Here is a 10,998-nt window from a genome sequence, read left to right on the forward strand (position 1 = left end):
CATCTCCACTCCACTTCTCATTTTCAGATAATGACCATTCTTCTTCTTTTTTTTTTTAAAAAATTATTTATATTGAGAGAGAGAGAAAGATCATGCATGCTAGTGGGGCAGGGCAGAGAGGGGGAGAGATAATCCCAAGCAGGCTCCTCACTGTGGGTACAGAGCCCAAAGCCGGGCTCGAACCCATGAACCATGAGATCATAACCTGAGCAGAAATCGAGAGTCGGACGTTCAACCACCTGAGCCACCCAAGTGCCCGATAATGACCACTCTTCTAATTTCATAAAGTAGAAGCAATTGGAAGAAAATTGCCTGATTTTTCTTCATTAAATATATCAATCTACCGACATTTGTATCTATGCACTTTGCCTTTCCTTCTGTTAGCTTACATAACCCTCAGGGCTCCCATCTGAAGACAGCATTTTCATATGTGTATCAGATCCTGTACTTTGGGCCCACCAATGATTCTTTTTTCTTTTTTTAAGTGTATTTATTTTGAGAAAGAGAAAGAGAGAGGCACACAGATAGAGATAGAGAGAGAGAGCCAGGGAGGGGCAGAGAGACAGAGAGGGAGAGAGAATCCCAAGCAGGCTCCGAGCTATCAGCGAGGAGTTCAGTGCAGGGCTCAAACTCAGGAATTGTGAGATTATGACCTGACCTGAAATCAAGAGTTGGATGCTTAACCGACTGAGCCACCCAGGCACCCCTGCCCACGAATGATTTCAATCAAGTAATATCCTCTCTCCCCTCTGCGTCCATAATTTTTCCTTCTCTTCTTAATTATTCCCATCAGCACATAAGCAGGATATGAATTCTCTCTAGTATCCTTATTCCCTTCAACTAATGTCACATTTTCCTACTCTTTTTTATTGCAATAGTCCATCAAAAGTTGTCTATTATTACTGTCTCCTCTTGTCACCTTGCATTTTCAATTCAATTCATTCCATTTCCAGCATTTGCACTATTCCTCCAAGAACACTCTTGTCAAGATCAAATAATGGCCTCTATCTTGCCAAACCCAGCGGTCATATCTCAGTTCTCACCTTGCATGGCCTCTTAATAGAATTTCACTTGATGATCTTTACTTCCTTAAAGATTTCTTCACTTAGCTTCCAGATCACATCTCTTTTTGGCTTCTCCTATTTTGCTGGCCAGGCCACATCAGGGCTCAGTCATTTGCTTTAAAAAAAAAAAAAAAAAAAGTCATCTTGGGCTCCTGGGTGGCTCAGCTAATTGGGTGTCTGACTCTTGGTTTCGACTCAGATCATGATGTCACGTTTCCTGAGATTGAAACCCCTGTTGGGCTCTGCTCTGACAGTGTGGAGCCTGCTTGGGATTGTCTCTCTCCCTCTCTTCTCTCTGTCCCTCCCCCACTTGTAAATGTGCTCTCAGTCTCAAAATAAATAAATAAATAAATAAATAATAAATAAATAAATAAACAAACTTAAAAAAAATCATCTATGTTCTTTGTGCTCGTTTCTTAGATCCTCTCATTTAGTCCCATGGCCTTAAACACCATCTATACACTGAAGCCTCCTAATTTATGTCTCTGGCTCTAACTACTCCTCTGAGCTCCAGACTTCTATTCCAGTCCCAACTTGATATCTCCCCTTACATATCTATTTGGTGTGTCTTTTTTTTTTTAAATTTTTTAGGTGTTTATTTATTTTTTAGAGAGAGAAAGAGGTGGGGGAGGGGCAGAGAGCGAGGGAGACACAGAATCCGAAGCAGGCTCCAGGCTCTGGGCTGTAATCACAGAGCCCAATGAGGGGTTCGAACTCACGAACTGGGAGATCATGACCTGAGCCAAAGTCGGACGCTTAACCGACTGAGCCACCCAGGCGCCCATGTGCCTTTTTTTTTTTTCAATCCAACGTAAATTATTGATTTCTTTCCCCAGAACCGCTCCTTTCCATGTGTTCCCTTTCTCAATAATTGGCACTTATCTTTCACTCCACTGACCTGCCATTCATCCTGGACTCTCTTCTTTTCCTCGTCGTCGATCCATCAGCAAGTCCTGTCAGCTGTCTCACCACCAGATATCCAGGATCTGATGAAGTCTCACCACCTCCACTGTTACCACTCAAGTCCAGGACCGCATAATCTCTCCTCCAGTCTTTTGCAGTAATCTTCTAACAGGTCTCTGCTTTGATTCTTGCCCTTACACAATTCATTCCTTGCACAGAATCAAGAATAATCTTCTTTAATTGGTAAATCAGGTTATGTCATTCATCAGCGTCAAGGTCTACAATGGTTTTGCCTTGCACTTAAGAATACAAAGTCAGTCTTTAACCATGTTTACAAGGCCCTAATGACCCGGCCCACTTCTCTGACCTCATCCGTATACCTCTCCCTCTCCTTCACTCTGATTTAGCAGCTTGGACTTCCTACTCTTCTTTGAACATGCCAAACTTGTTCCTGACACAGGGGAAAAGTACAGCTCGTAGAGAATCTGAATTTGCTTTTAGGAGTGTTCAGGTTGGTAAAGCGTGTTGGGTCTCCTGTGGATCTATCAATTGAATCAAATTCCATTTGCAATTTTATATGTTTGTTGATTGACCTTTGATGAGGTAGTGAGCTCCATCGACATGTCGGAAAGCTCATAATCATATCATCTAGTTCATCAGCTGCTGTTGGTGGTAATTGGTCTTTAGCCAAGACTGCCTTGATTTGGGTTATTTATGTCACAGTGTACTTCTTTTTTCCAGTGGAATATGAGATGGAAGATGTTGCTCTCGTGATTAGTATATTAATAAGCACTCATGAAATCTATCTCTAGGTTATTTTTGAATCAGCCCAGCATTTCTCTTCTTCTCTACTCCCTTTTCTTCACCTCTCCTGTGGGAAAAGGCCCACATATCTCCATTGACTACTTTTTCCCTTCATTCTCATTCTCATCCCAAAATCCATTAGCAGAAATTTTACTTGCCTCAAATTCAAAGCTAGTCTACACTACAGGCAACCTGAGGGCAAAGGCCATGCCTGTGTCCTTCGCTGCATTCACAGTACCTAGCACATTGCTTGGCACATAATTGGCATTGCTAGTAATTGTAGAATGCACAGATGAACGGAAAATAGACACTTCCTAGTTTGTAAACAGAAACATAGCATCTTGTTGTTAGGACCTAGTAGATAAAGAGATTCAATCTTTGGAGAAATCAAAATGTTTCATTTGGTAAGAAGAGAATTGTCATGATAGAAAGGCCAGCAACTCTCCTTCAAGAAACTTCCAAGGAATGTGCATTACTCAAATGGTGGAATTTACAACCATCACAGCCATCATTATCAAGGGACTCAATCCTAGCCTTTTTTTTTTTTAATTTATTTTTGAGAGACAGTGAGAGAGCATGGGAGGGGGAGGGGCAGAGACAGAGGGAGACACAGAATCTGAAGCAGGCTCCAGGCTTTGAGCTGTCAGCACAGAGCCCAACGTGGGGTTTGAACCCACAAACTGGGTGTTCATGACCTGAACTGAAGTCAGACGCTCAGCCAGCTGAGCCACCCAGGCGCGTCCCCCTTTTTTATTTAAAAAAAATTTTTTTTCAACGTTTATTTTATTTTTTGGGACAGAGAGAGACAGAGCATGAACGGGGGAGGGACAGAGAGAGAGGGAGACACAGAATTGGAAACAGGCTCCAGGCTCTGAGCCATCAGCCCAGAGCCTGACGCGGGGCTCGAACTCACGGACCGTGAGATCGTGACCTGGCTGAAGTCGGACGCTTAACCGACTGCGCCACCCAGGCGCCCCCCCCTTTTTTATTTAAAAAAAAAAATTTTTTTTAACGTTTATTTATTTTTGAGACAGAGAGAGACAGAGCATAAGGGGGGAGGGGCAGAGAGAGGGAGACACAGAATCGGAAGCAGGCTCCGGGCTCTGAGCCATCAGCCCAGAGCCCGATGCGGGGCTCGAACTCACGGACCGCGAGATCGTGACCTGAGCTGAAGTCGGACACTCAACCAATTGAGCCACCCAGGCGCCCCAACGTCCCCCTTTTTTAAAATTTTTTTATTTATTTTTGAGAGGCAGAGAGAGACAGCAAATCCTAGTCTTAATAGGTTCTGAAATCCAATTTTATCAACAGACTAAGAATAGATCCATTTATTATGACTGTATCGACATTACCCAAACTCATAATAATGACGTATGAATGCCAACTTATTAGTTTATCATGAGAGCCATAATCATCACAAGAACTTAAAAATATGGAGTCTGTATAATCGCTACATGTCTGTAGGTAGTCCTTTATAAGAAGGTGCATCAAATAAGATGTTTGCTTGATGAATAGCGTTTAGAGATGCATTAGAACATAGTGATTAAGACTCAGACCAGGCTTGACCTCAAATCCTGAGACTGCCACTGACTAGCTCTGTGACCTTGGGCAAATTACTTAAGCTTGAATGCCTTAATCTTCTCATCTGTAAAATGGGGATAATAATGGTCTATATCTGTGAAAGCTACTTTTTGGGATGCCTTCACAGGTCACTTCCCCTTAGAATAAGTATTTTCCCTTTTCCCCTCCCTCCCATCTTCCATAAATCTGGGCCTCTACTATTGGTATTTTTGTTATGACCCGGTATCACTGTGCACAGAAAAATGGGTGACGGATGGACTCCTTATTTAGGTGGGGCTAATCGGATTCTCTCACCCAGGAATTTGCAACTGAGACTCAGAGATTCCATTCAGTCTGGTCTGTCAGCTTGAATGGAGTGATGGAAACTTTGGATTCGAGGCTGCAGCTGTAGAGTAATGATGCCTGTCCATGTGCTATCAGAACCAGTCGCAGTCGAGGCTGCTCTGCAGACAGAGAGGGAGAGGGGGAATGAAGCAGATTTGCCCAGAGAAGCAGAAGCCAGGAGCATAGGCACCAGAGAGAATCTGGAGCAGTGCCTGCTGGTTCCCTCTTTTAGGTCCTTCACAGACTCAGCAGCTTTACTCTTTCTGGAAACATCCCCGTTCTCTCATAAACCTCCTCTTTCTTGCTTAAGCTAGTTAGGGTTAGTGTTTGCCATTTGCAACAAAAGAACCTTAAACAAAACAGCACTACATGATCTTTTTGAGAAGTCGGGAAGTTAGCACATGTAGAGCATACATAGCAACAGTATTCCTGACAACTGGGACGGCCAAGTTGTCTCATTCAGTCAAGGTGTTCTCTCTCCATAAAGGCTTGGATGAAGGCTGCTGACAGTTTTCTGTGACTCTTTCACTTCCCCGCCTCCGTGGCTAACCATCCCCATTCTGTTGGACTCTTGTCTTATTATATATGATGGCACATCTTATCCTTTTCACACAAGTCTTGCAGCGTGAGGAGCCATTCTCTTCATGGTGACTTTGGATTTCTCCTCTGTGATTTATTATGTGCTGGTTGTACAATGAACTCCAAGATGACCCTTAGACACCTCTCATTTCCAGATTCCTTAAAGATACTTCAATGCATTCTCCAAACACTGAACATAATTTACGTTTCACTCGGCTTGTTGGTTCGTGGGCATAAAATAAGGTGAGCAGTCTTAACAGTTCTGGTGTCTTAGTCTCACCCTCCTCGGATTCACTTACAGATTTCTTAGGGCCGTTTATAGGGGCTTCAGCCAGGCTTCTCTATCTCAGCTGCTCTAATGCCACGATGATTAAGTACTACTCTCTTGACTTCTCTGTTAACCTTGAGCCCTACTCTTCTGAGAACTTTTTCAGTACTATAGGCAAAGGCAATAAAGGAATCTGGGGGACAGCATGTAGACCGATCTGATCCAAGCATTCCGGGATAGTGGAAGTTGGTGCTAGAAAAATAGGAAGGGGTCTGTAATGGCGTTACCGTTAGAAACAACGACTCAGATTCCCTGAGGTTGGCAGAATCTCCATGTCAGGGCAGAGATCAACTTGAAGCTTAGATGCTTTCTCCTTCACCATCACTCAACAGTGAACGCTGGCTCCATCACACGGGCCTGGAAGAGCCACTGCCCCTCCCCCCATTAGCTCTGCCGCCTCAGACGTGCTCTTGCCACTATTTTTACTGCTTTTGCTAGAAGTTCTTCAGGCACAACTTCTCCAGTGTGAAGGACACTTTTGATGTCAGTACCATTTTGGAGGCTAGAACAAATTGTTATCTTACTTGCATGAAAATTACCAGGCTGACATCGTACAGGCTAAAAATGTTCACATAGCAGGACTTCCATAAATAGACCTAAAATACTAAATTGTGTTGAGTGGGATTTCACAACAGTGATCGGATAGCTACATATGGTTTGTAAAACTTTTCTTATGGAGAAAGTGACCTGCTAAAATTCCAGGATATAGAAGGTGGAGGGTTTTCTTTATTACAAAGATACCGCCTAAGTGAAAGAGCCTAATTCTCTAAAAGTAAGATGTCTCTTTGAAGGATAATTTAAAATAGTTGTTGTGACTTTTTTCTATGTTAAGGGTTTAGTTTAATGAAAGAGGATTTAATTTTTTCAGTGGGTTTGTAAAAATATTTACTATGTTGGTACTTTTATTATATGTGGGAGTTAATATCTGATGTGTGACTTCCTGAAGAAATGACACATCAATGGGGCGCCTGGGTGGCGCAGTCGGTTAAGCGTCTGACTTCAGCCAGGTCACGATCTTGCGGTCTGTGAGTTCGAGCCCCGCGTCGGGCTCTGGGCTGATGGCTCGGAGCCTGTTTCTGATTCTGTGTCTCCCTCTCTCTCTGACCCTCCCCCGCTCATGCTCTGTCTCTCTCTGTCCCAAAAATAAATAAAAAACGTTGAAAAAAAAAATTTAAAAAAAAAAAAGAAAAAAAAAAAAAGAAATGACACATCAATTGCCTATTGTTCTGTTACTTGAACTTGAGCCTGTGCTTCTCTGTGATCATATGACCAGGGTAGCTGCTATACTACTAATCTGCTTGTCATTTACATAGTTAATATATGTGATATATACATATATACCCGTCTCTATTTCAGTTTATCAATACACTGGAATTCAGGCCAAATTTACACTTGAAGAAAGGTAGTAAAACATTAAGGCTTTTGTTTGGAGAGTTCAAACAAACCCCCCTCCCCACCACTGATCCATAAATGGCTAAATATCAAGATAATTGTAGCAAAGTCATTTTTGAATGTACCTGTACAATTGGCTAAGTTCTTTATTTCATTTTGCTGTAGACGAACGCACAGGAACATGTATTCGTAAATCTTCATATTATTATTCGAATTGACTGGCGGGATCACTACACATACTGCATGTCTGTACGTGGCTTTTGCAGTATCTCAGGACAATCTGGAAAATAGGCAGACAAAGCTAAAGTTAGAAGATAATCCTTGGAAAAGATAATGGGATAGGATGTGAGCCAAGGCTATGGTTCCACAGAGGCCACTTTTTCTGTATCTTTCCGTCTTTTCTTTTCTTCCTGAGTTTATATAATAGCTTCTTCGTTTCTTCCTTCCTTTCTTTCTCTCTCTCTTTCTTTCTCTCTCTCTCTCTTTCTTTCTTTCTTTTCTTTCTTTCTTTTTCTTTCTTTTTTCCCGTAAAAGAGCAGGCGGTGCTTCCGACAATAGCAAACGGTGATGTGTTCACCCAAACCTTCTTTCTTTACCTTGAGAAAAGTAACTGACTTTAATTTGAATCAGATTTCAAGGCAGAGAAAATGCCCAGGTTTATCTGTAATCTATAATGGGATCCAAAAGGCTACCTGTTCGGTTTTCCCGAACTTTGTCACAAGGCAAAAAGCAGTGAAACTTCTCCCAAGAAAATGATGATGTAACTAGTAAGGATGGGGCCCTTTGGCTATAACCAAAAGAGATATCGTTCTTTGTCCTGCATGCTGGCAGAAAATTATGGCAACAACTTAAGAAAAAGTGATTATTGTCTCATCTGCGGGCATCAGAATTCTTCTTAGCGAGAATCTCAGACTGTCTTTGTTTTGAAAGAAAGCCTCAATAAGTGATTGAGATCCTGAGGTCTTGGGAAATCAGCTGGCATAAAGCGTTAGAAAAGGAGTCAGACCTGCTTAGTTTGGGAATTTGCTCTGCAGGAGGAGAGACATTCTCGGCTACTGAGAGAAGGTCAAGAAAAAGACACAAGAGGGGAAGAGGCGTGTCAAGAGGGTGAGCAGGACCCAGGGATGATGGCAGAGGGTCAGGAGAGAGCATTGGTGGTAGGTGGCTGAAAGGACTCTAAGGAACAGAGTATAATAAAATTCCGCTCTGAGCTGTTTGTGAGGCTCTGCCTGATGGGGCTGCTCCATTCAACTCTCCACTCTCCTGTGAACTCTGCCATCTCATGATGTTTCCATAGGTTTGCTGGGTTTCTTGACATTAAAAGAGTTCAGAAGGGAGTCTTCAGCGAGAAAGAATGAGCCTGGAAGCAAAGGTGAAAACAGACGCACCCAAATCCCACACCCTTGCCCCGGTAATTCACAAAAATCCTTGGGAAGGCCTTTGGATTTTATAACATGCACGGGATCATTTTCTAAATCTTAAGGGTCCAGGTATCTCCAGCTGACATCGAGGTTTTACAGGAGCGACTGTGCTTCCATAGTGTAGGCTTGCCAGATAAAATACAGGACACCCTGTTAGGTTTGAATTTTAGATAAACAGGGGGGGACTTTTTTAGTGTAAGTATGTCCCAAACATTATGTCATTATGTTGAGTATTTTTTTGTAGCAATGAGTATTTTCACATGGGCTTCCCACAGATACCCAAGATAGCTACCTTGTTGAATTTGGGCTTCATTCCCAATAAACAATATAATCTCTTGAAAAAGAGACTTGGGTCTGAGTCAAGGCTATGGTCCCACAGAACACAACTTCCTCATTTATTTCTGCCTCTCTCTCTCTCTCTCTTTTTTAAAAGTCTATTTATTTATTTTGAGAGAGAGAGAGAGAGAGAGAGCACACACTTGAAAAGGGGAGAGGTGGAGAGACAGGAAGAGAGAGGATCACAAGCAGGTTCCAGGCTGCCAGTGCAGAGCCCAGTGCAGGGCTTGATCCCACGAACCTCAAGATCATGGCCTGAGCCAAAATCAAGAGTCAGATGCTTAACCAATGGAGCCACCCAGGCGCCCCTCTTCCTCTCTTTTCCTCCTCACTCTTAAACTTTCTCCTGCAATTACTTCCCATAATTCTATAGAGACAACTGAGGGGGCCCTAAGGGAAGGAATTGAGATATAGTCAGTCTCCTCTTCCCAAAAGGGAGGGTGGCAGTGCCTATGTATGGAGTTGTTGTGAAATTTCAATGAATTAATACATGTTAAGTATTAAGAACAAGTGCCTGGCATGAGTGAAATAGTGGTATTTGGCTCGAGTGCCTCGAGTCCAGGGTCAAGAAGCCTCTGACTGCTGTAGTCACCACTGTTGCCCTCCTCTAGTCTTTTCTCCATACTACAGCTAAGGATCTTTTCAAAATGCAAATCCGACCGTGTTGTGGTTTTTTATGACTTTGAATAAACGCTAGGCCCTGATTGCTTTTGCTCTTACTTATTTCTCCAATTTAACTGCATGTCTCTTTTCCCTTCATTTTGTATTTTGTGGGCACAGGGCCTTTCTCAGTGCCATCAAGGTGGTGCACCTGCTGTGCCTTCTGCCTGAAAGATTTTTCTCCTCTCCACCCCCCACTTCCTCGTGTCAGTGCATACTCATTTTTCAGTCCTTGTCAAAAATACGTCCTTAGGGAAACCTTCCATGACCTCCTAGTCTAGATTATAACTCACGATTTAGACCATTCTGTACTCTTCCCTCATAGCCATTGATTACAGTTTCTAATTATATATATTTGTGCGATTATTATACCATAAGCTCTATGAGGACAGAGACCACATCCATCTTGTCACCCCCTAGAGTCCTCAGACCTAGCATAGTGTGAGAAATAAGCCCACTGACCCAATCAAAGGAGGGACGCAGAGACTCTGAGCACAGTGAAGGGAGGCAAGAGCAGGTGACTGATGGACAGGCACACTCCGGCAGTTACAGCAGACAATTTATCTCCTAGCGTGCAATTGCTTCACCTGATTCCTCATTGGCTGAGGACTACAGAGACTACAGACTTACCCGGAAGTAGCCTATGCCCATATAAGGCAAAAAGTACTCTGATTGGAATAAATGTACATTTCTTTAGGTGAGGCAGAGACCTTCAGTCCCTCCTTTGTTCTTTGATGCATGCTTATTGGAAAGCCCATGAAAATAAGTCTGCGCGAAAATAAGCCCGCAAATCGGAGAGGGGAAGAGGAAGCAGGAAGTGAAGTGTCCAAGGGTTTGGGACTCCATTACGGGGGAGGGGGGTTTCATATATATTTCCAATAGGTTGTAAACCTACTGTTAACTAGACAGCACAGCTTTTATTTGATATTTCTGAAAATGAATCATCTCCTTTACTTCTCACACAGTACGTGACACATACTAGGTACTCAACCAAAAACAAAAACAAAAACAAAATTTAAAAAAAAAAATTTTTTTTTTAACGTTTATTTATTTTTGAGACAGAGAGAGACAGAGCATGAACAGGGGAGGGGCAGAGAGAGAGGGAGACACAGATCGGAAACAGGATCCAGGCTCTGAGCCATCAGCCCAGAGCCCGACGCAGGGCTCGAACTCATGGACTGTGAGATCGTGACCTGAGCCCAAGTCGGACGCTTAACCGACTGAGCCACCCAGGCGCCCCCCAAAAAATTTTTTTTGATGAGTTAGAGTTATGTTAGACCAGGAGTCAGTACTATAGCCATAGGCAAATCTGACCCACTACCTCTGAGACCTGCAAGCTAAGAATGGTTTTTATATTTTAAATGATTGAAAAAAATCAAAAGAAGAATGATATAGCTTGACGCATGAAAATTAAATAAAATTCTACTTCCGTGTCCATGAATAAACTTTTATTGGAACATGGCCCTGCATGTTCATTCACGTATTCTCCATGGCCACTTTTGTGCTACAGCGACAGAGTAGTTGTGAAAGAGACCAGATGGCCCACAAAACCAAAAATATTTAACTATCTGGCCCTTCACAGAAAAAATTTGCTGACCCTTGTGTT

The 10,998-nt window shown here is 42.8% G+C and overlaps 1 long non-coding RNA gene across 1 annotated transcript; it reads right to left on the bottom strand.

Moving 5' to 3' along the window:
• Window positions 1-630: 630 nt before the first annotated feature.
• On the bottom strand, window positions 631-4,792 carry LOC131507608 (uncharacterized). The gene is made up of 3 exons (XR_009259592.1): window positions 4,647-4,792; window positions 1,963-2,176; window positions 631-1,179 (listed from the first exon to the last, which is right to left on the bottom strand). It is a non-coding gene; the product is annotated as an uncharacterized LOC131507608 (long non-coding RNA).
• Window positions 4,793-10,998: the final 6,206 nt, after the last annotated feature.

Source organism: Neofelis nebulosa, chromosome 3 (assembly GCF_028018385.1).
Source record: "Neofelis nebulosa isolate mNeoNeb1 chromosome 3, mNeoNeb1.pri, whole genome shotgun sequence".
Lineage (NCBI taxonomy): Eukaryota > Metazoa > Chordata > Mammalia > Carnivora > Felidae > Neofelis > Neofelis nebulosa.